Source organism: Lactuca saligna, chromosome 1, assembly GCF_052625555.1.
Source record: "Lactuca saligna cultivar CGN05327 chromosome 1, ASM5262555v1, whole genome shotgun sequence".
Taxonomy (NCBI): domain Eukaryota; kingdom Viridiplantae; phylum Streptophyta; class Magnoliopsida; order Asterales; family Asteraceae; genus Lactuca; species Lactuca saligna.
The window spans coordinates 20812057-20820065 of record NC_136417.1 but is presented as its reverse complement, the minus strand read 5'-3'; the positions used below and the strand labels follow the sequence as shown (position 1 = coordinate 20820065).

The 8009-nt window shown below is 31.4% G+C and overlaps 1 long non-coding RNA gene across 1 annotated transcript; it reads right to left on the bottom strand.

The window, feature by feature from the left end:
• Positions 1-515: 515 nt before the first annotated feature.
• On the bottom strand, positions 516-1695 carry LOC145048616 (uncharacterized). The gene is made up of 3 exons (XR_013682934.1): positions 1504-1695; positions 934-1040; positions 516-761 (listed from the first exon to the last, which is right to left on the bottom strand). It is a non-coding gene; the product is annotated as an uncharacterized LOC145048616 (long non-coding RNA).
• Positions 1696-8009: the final 6314 nt, after the last annotated feature.

Here is an 8009-nt window from a genome sequence, read left to right as displayed (position 1 = left end):
GTATATGTTAACCCTTGTGAGCCTCTAACTTTCGTGAAAAGCCTGTGAAAGAAAACATCATAAACTTATTAACAACAAATTAAAAAAATAAACTATAATCTTATTTTTATTATATTATATTCCCACAAATTATGTTGCATGGCGATGGAAAGTATATAAATATGATAAATTTTATAGAAAAAAAAAACTAATTTGTATAAAATATATTACCATACGTACCATATGGAGCACCTGGAATACAGCACGCATTCCATTGTATCTTTTGGTGAATTGGAACTCCATACAAAGAAATTATTATGTGGACTCCAATGAACAGTCGATCAACTATGTGATTAAATACAATTTATATAACCTGAACCGGAAGTGTAATCAAGACACCACAACAAACACCAATAAAGAAACACTCAGGGGATATATATCCTGCAATAAATTATAAATGATAAATTATTTTGTTTATGATATCGAACAGTTTGGCATCACATAAATAGATGAAATTACATAAATGCCCTCATAAGTTTACAAAAAAGTGTTGGTGTAACACTTACAGTCACTATTTCAACTGAGTAATAACCACGATCAAATAATCTTCCATTAATATGTAGTTTGTATGAGCGCACTATATAAAGAACAACATAATTAGCTCTTATAAGTTATATCATATTAATCCCTGCTCCGGAAACCGCAATATCAATATTTAAGTAAGCAACAACTTTTGAAGCAAACATATCTTCTTTTTCTTCAACTCATTCTGTTGATCCAATCTGGAAAACCAACATAAAACTCAGTTAACATTTTTTTTATTTTACTTTCCTTATAAAAAAATGCAATTTTGTGTGTGTGCGCTCTTCGTTTATTCGTATCAGTATTTAAATAATTATTTAATACATAAAATAATGTTTTGAATGTGAAGTTCTATGTAGAAGATTGCAGAACCTTATAGCATCAGCAACAACAATCTTTTGCTTTGCGAAGTTGATCATTGGTTTTCTTTGAGGTGTGACAGGTCCAAGAGGACCAACAATTGCAACTCCAACTGTTCCCTATATATAAAAACGGAAAGGAAAAAAATTATATAATAAGAAATATGCCATGTTTTTCTAAATGAAACTGTGTCCAAGTCAGTATAGAAGAATAAAAGTCGGAACCGATGAACATAATCAAAAATCACATACATCATCGCCTCGTAAAGAATAATCGAAACCGTAACCCATTAAAGGAATCAATCAAAATTAGAAGACATCAAAGGAGACAATAGAAGAATAATAAACGACCACATGGTTTGTTTTTAGTCGTGGTGATGGTATAAGAGGAGATACAGACTTCTCTAGGTGTTTATTATCATATCCCTATAAAGCGAATCCTTATTGTGAAAAAACTAACACCAAATCAAACAAAAAAAACATTTCAATTGTACATGTAAAACATAATAGTTCAATCATAACATAGATAGTTGTATGTTTTTGGTAATTTGAATGCAAGAATTAGGCTTAAAGGAGAGCTTACTGCACAGTGCAAAGGAATTGAATTATATGCTTTCAAGTGATTCTAGAAAATCTATCACTTCCTTCTAATACCTCGGCTGCAAATCTATCACTTCCTTCTAACATCCCAGCCACAAATTGATAATAGGTAGTTTTCCCTAAAATAAAAACATGCATCGAAACTTTCCTTCTAACAGTAAATAAAATATTTAGAGTTGATTTTTGAGTTTTATAAAGAAGAAACAAAATATAAAAAGAAAAAGAAGCTATACATGTTTAGGGTATAATGGTTGGCAAATCTGCAAGAAAAAAAAGGTAAAATATTACGGTTAAAGGCACCATGATATAATGAATATTGCTTTCCCATCTATCACAAACAAAAGAAATCAAACTAAAATGAATATTAAACTAAAAACGAAAAAAGAGATTTTCCAAAAGAAACAAAGCCCACCTTTGATTTTCCAGAAGAGACAAACCCCACCTTTTGGAGAATCAACTTTATATGGTTTTCACATCATTTCCAAACATAAAAACCATTCATTTTTCTTCTATAAGAAAAAAATAAGGAAAATCATATTGAAAATTTTGAGTGTTTTACTATAGAAAGGTGAAAAATGAAATATGTAGAATATTAAAAGTTGTAGCCATCCTACTCCTATAAACGAATTATATAGTAATACTTGAAACATGGGAAATTTAAAAGAAAGTTTGTAACAAGTAAAGGAATATGGAAAAGAAAAGAAGGTAAAATTACCATGAGATGGAGGTAACCAACAAAAGCAAGCCTTACAAAGTTACGCTGAATCTGTTCCAAAGAACAACAATAGGTAAAAAAATTCAATTAACTATTTGACATGAAACCAGAGAAATTGTAACACCCTTTCAATTTCATGACGACTACTAAAAAAGTGAAGTCTTTATTTATTGAAACCCAAACAAAACATTTATTAAACGAACTTTAGTATGAACTTTAGTATGAGACGCAATAAGCAAAAAAACTAACATTTTATAACACAAACTTGAAGAAAATGCATGCTATTTAGGTAAACAAACTGCATTACCATTTAAATCCAATATTTAAAGCTTGGAATCAATTTAAAACCAATCTGAAGGAATCTACAAATGAAGCGGAATGAGATAACAAACTAAAAATGACCAATATACCTTGCAAAAAGTTAGATTGCATAACGAAGCATTTTGTGAACCTCCTTCTCTGTGTTTTGTTCCCCAAATATCATCTTTTGTAGAAATGACCTCAATCCTCAAATACCTCCCTCATCTATTAAAAGAACTTCTTTTTACAGAGTTGGTTAAGTCAGGGGTTTCATCAAAAACCTGTTGTGCAAAAGAAAATTCAATTACAGATAATAGCAAATTCGTTGAATAGAACCAAAGCTAAACGCTTAAATTCTAATACCTGAAAGAAATTATGAAATTCGGTGAAGTGCCCTAATAATAACAGAAAAATGCATAAATCAAACACAAATTAACTTAAATAAGTTAAGATTACAGCTCCAAAAATACACTTACAGTCTTTTTAGTCTAGTGAGTTTACCAATGGTAGGAGATATAAACTGATGAGTTTTATACAAAACAAACAATCTTATGTGTGCATGCAACCCTAATTTTGAGGATTTATGTTTTCACTATTAGACATACAAGCATTGAACAAAAAACTAGAAACCCTAGGATACACATGTAATTTTCGAAATTAACATATAATTAGGGTTAGGATACATACCTTTATTGTTATATTGTAATAACAATCAAATCCTTGAAGATCTTGAACTTAGGTAGCAAGCGCCACAAGTGTCGCGCCTCTAATGGCTCACAAACAAACCTAGCAACCAAGGATTACTATGGAGAGAGAAGGGAAGTGAAAAATTTGGCCCTAGCCTCTCTTGGAGTGCCCTTAGAAGAAATCCAACCCTATAGGGTTTATATAGGTGATAAAGAAGGTTTAGGATAAGGCACATGTATCTTAGATAACTCTAATTCGTCAACTTCCTCCTTAAGGCTTCCAAGGCACCCTTAGAGCCTAAGGAAACCCTAGGGCACTCTAGATTTCGTTCCATCCCTCTAAGGGAGGTTCTAGAATGCTCAATGCTCAACTTTTGAACATTGTCACCTTTAGTCCCTACAGTTTCAATTAATTCCTTTAATCCCAAAATTATTTCCAAATTAATTTCTGATTAAATATTAATTACAATCAGGTGGTTGGTTAACCAAGTTCCACATTTGATTATCATACATAGATTTTAGCTCACAATTTATATATTCTCATTCCACCTATCAAAATCTGGGCCTAATATGGCTTTTTGATAGCTGGTAGGCTTATCATGATCTACCATAGACCCATTAACAATATATATGAGTAAACAATATCCTTATGGTACATGATGTGCTCTATTAAAGAGGCGGTTTTATGTCAGATTCCTCAACAACTCTTTGCTAAGGCTCAACGTGTTATATAACATTTTGTTGAGTACTAGTGCGAACAACAAGTTCTATGTTGGCTGAATCTTGAGTTTCTTCAAGATCAATTTGGCTCCTACTAGCCTCCTTAAATATCATCCCCCTTTCTAGGAAGACTGCCCTACGAGCAACCAATGTCTCAAAAGGTTTAGACGTTTTGAAAAGTTTTTTTTTTGTTGGTACGAGGTTTAGGAATCTTTGAAGCAGTTTCTAAGGCATATACCTATGAACTTATTAGAATCATAGTGACGGGTTATGGGTATTCTATACATATGAATATAGTAGTAGAAGACTTAAATAAAATTATTATGTGTACATGTAACCTATAATGATCTAGGTTTCAAGCTATTACTACAACTACTAGAACAAATAGAATAACATACCTCTTTTGTAGCTAGACACTTTCTAGCTTATGATCTTGCCCTTGCCACATTGCTTGGATGGGGAGGATCCAAAGTAGAATCCCTCTTATGGTATCACATCCAAGCCACCAAATAAAGAATCAAAAGAAAATTAGAATGATTGATTTCTACAAACCCTAGAAAGGGTTAAGAAATTCGTCCAAGGAAAGGAAAAAGGGAGGTTCGAAAATCTAAGCTAACGAGCAAGGAGTGTTTGACCCTTAGCACCTTATTTATAGGTTGCAAATACTTACCCCAAAAGTAAATCCAATCCCATGTGGGATGATCCAAATTTTCCTTCCCTTTCTTATCCTTAAAGGATTGTTGAATATTCCAATCAACTAACTTTTAATTAATTAATATTCAACCCATTGAATTAATTAATTCCCAATTAACTCAAAAAATAGTTTCTAATTAATTTATCAAATATAATGAATTAATAAACTATTTTTTCTCCTTAATCCATTTTCTTTTAATTCCTCAAATGCGTTATAAGAGCAACCCAAAAGGAGTCTGTTATTATTAGAAATATTATCAATACCTTCTTTGATCATATATTCCGAAATGTATAGATTTCCGACATGTGTAGATATTTCGGAATAAAATCCAGAATAAATGTTTTGTATTTCTTCCTTTGAAATATGTTGGCATACGCATCCTGGAACGTGTGGATGGGCCAGGCCAGATCCATATACTTTGAAGTGGATTCCGGAATGACCTATTACGAAGAAAATAATTATTTTGAAGAAAAAAAACCCGGTTATTTTGATAAGAAAAACCACCAGAAAGTGGTTAGACTACTTAATTTTCCTTGTTTGTGCATGGTTATTATATAAACCTAGGTTTGCCCATGATAATGTCACACATATTTATTTGGTATGTCTAAATAGTGAACAAAGAAACGATAATTATTCAAGTAAATCGTAAAGGGATTTAGTTTATTCAATTTATGTCCTTAAGGCCTACGAAGGAACTTTTATACAGAGTGTGGTTACATTTTGCATAAATGATCAAATTTTGGATTAATAAATTTGCCATTGATTTATAAAACTTAAATAGGCATCTAATTGTGTGATTTTCGGTAATCAAGGAAATCAAATAATTTGATATTTAATACAAAATATTTAAAAGGCAAGGCACATCCTCTAGACAACTCATGTCGAACCTGTTCTAGAGTTGATCACGTGAGTGGAAAATCTCAAAGCTTTATCATTATTTTAGACGTGCAAAATTTGAATCTTAAACATATTGTACATAATTTACATGTCAACCGCAAGACTTTCGTCGCAAGAGCTTAAAGCATAATATTTAAAACTGCGAACTGGAGCGTAGTTAGGGAAAACTGAAACTTAGAGACCTAACTTGCTAAATCCAAGGACAACAGGTGGAAAAAAACACCCTAAACTATTTTTCATTAACTCCAACATGTGGAAAGCTTTCACTACATATTAAGTGAGTCTCAAAACTCCCAGACGGATAAAAAAGAATGTCTTTTTGGAGATGGGTTTCTTTCCATTTCATTTTGGTATTTCCCCATCTATCTATGTATGATTCAACTTTGTCCTCAAAATGCTATGCATTATTAGTAGATGTAACAGTATGGTCCTCGTCTTTTTCTTTTTGTAAGTAACATGCTAATTATAGAGCCGGTCACTATTTAGCCAACAGTGTTGTGATCGTCCCTTTTCTTTTGTAATCAATAAATTAAATGATTTTAATTTACCATATTATTTGTAAATCTTATCTCATGTCCTAAGTTTTCTATGATAGCATGTGTCTAGACTAGTAGAGCTATCAGTGTTGTCTTTGCCGCTTTCTTTTTGTTAGGAAGTGAATAAACCCCCTAAATATATAACGATAATCTTATTAGTTGACAAATATAATGGAAGTTTATTACTTTGTAACAGTAGATTGCATAAAAACCATACATATGTTCTTGAGATTTACAATATATGATTATTACTTTTAAATCCAGATTTCAAAGTATGTCCAAATATCCCTTAGGCTAGTGGCTATCGGGTGTGGTTCTCACACCACACCAACATCATCAAATTCACCACATCACCATTATAATTTTGTAGTTTCAAATGATTAATTGTTAGAGAATCACATTTATTGACTTATATTATTACTTATTACTTATTACATTTTCATTTACAAACTATTTTTTGGGTTGCCAAACAGATAATCTCAAAAGAATAAACTGCCTCAACAGCTAGCAATGATGTGATAAATATAGCCAAAGTAAACCTTTTAAAATGTGATTCCTTAAAAATAACAATCTAAGAGTAAAACATCAAAGGAAAAAGATGAAAACACAAGACAATAAAAAGGAAAATATATAGAGAAGAATGATACATCCAACAAATCACGTGTAACAGTTAGAATCCGCAAGACCTTAGCGATCTCATTTAGTCCTTTACGATTGGTCCAGATTCAGATTCTAGATTTCCAGTTACTGCCTAATAAATTTTGTGAATCTCGTGGTCATTTTCCCAACTTAAAACAAATTGTTTTCGCAATATATATTTAATCAATATGTGGTAATTTTAGTGAAAAACTGTTAGATTATTTTGTTTTTCATTAAGAGAGTTTTATATTTTACCCGATTGAGAGGGAACAACGACGGAAGTAGAAGTACACAAGTGTCTTACCCGATTCAAGTCCGACAACAACTCTAGCCGATGTTTGTTCCAACAGTCCTGAATCCTGCTGCACATGTGGTGTGGGCCCTCAACAAAACCTGGTGGACTGTTGCTTTTTTTTGACCCCATTTAACGGTCTTCATTCATTGCTCCAAACTGCTATTACTTTTTTTCACCCAAATGCCACCTACAATCCATTTTTACTTCAACATCATTTATTTACTACTAATTTGTTTTAGGTCTTATATATTGTTTTAGTGGTATGGCTATACTGCTTCCTATAAATAGGAGTGCTATTTCCTATATATTGTTTTAGTGGTATGGCTATACTGCTTCCTATAAATAGGAGTGCTATTTCATTCAAGTTTATGCAACACATGAGAATATGATACAAAATATAGCGTGGGGAAAAACAAAAAAGGATTTCTTAAAAATCGTAATTTTTTTTTCGTTTATATTAAACAACTAGTTTATAACCCGTGGGAACCACAATTATAACATTAATTAAATTTTTATAATAAAAATTTATAATTATTAATCAATTATTTTAAATAAGTCATTCTAAATAAATTATTAATTAAGAAATATATCAAAATTTTAAAGTTATAACTTCAAATTTAACATATAATTAGAAAATATAAATTTGAATTTTGAAATGAGTTGCCTAATATATCTACATGACACATGATATAATAATAATGAGAAATTGTATTAGTGTGACACTTAGCAAAAAAAGATTAAAAATATTCATTTATTAATATGGATGTCAGTTTGAATCCGATACAAAACTCTACATCATATTGGATAAAGGTTCAATTTATATAACCTTTTTCTTTTGGTGCTTGTCAAAATGGATCCATTGATTCCATCAACACATCAATATGGGCTCATGATTTCCTCACCTCATGGTCATGCTTGAATCGAAGGGCCCTATACAAATTGCCACCTAGTAACATGTTATTATTATCATTAGACTGTTAGGTATGCACCGGGGCGTTTTGGGCGTT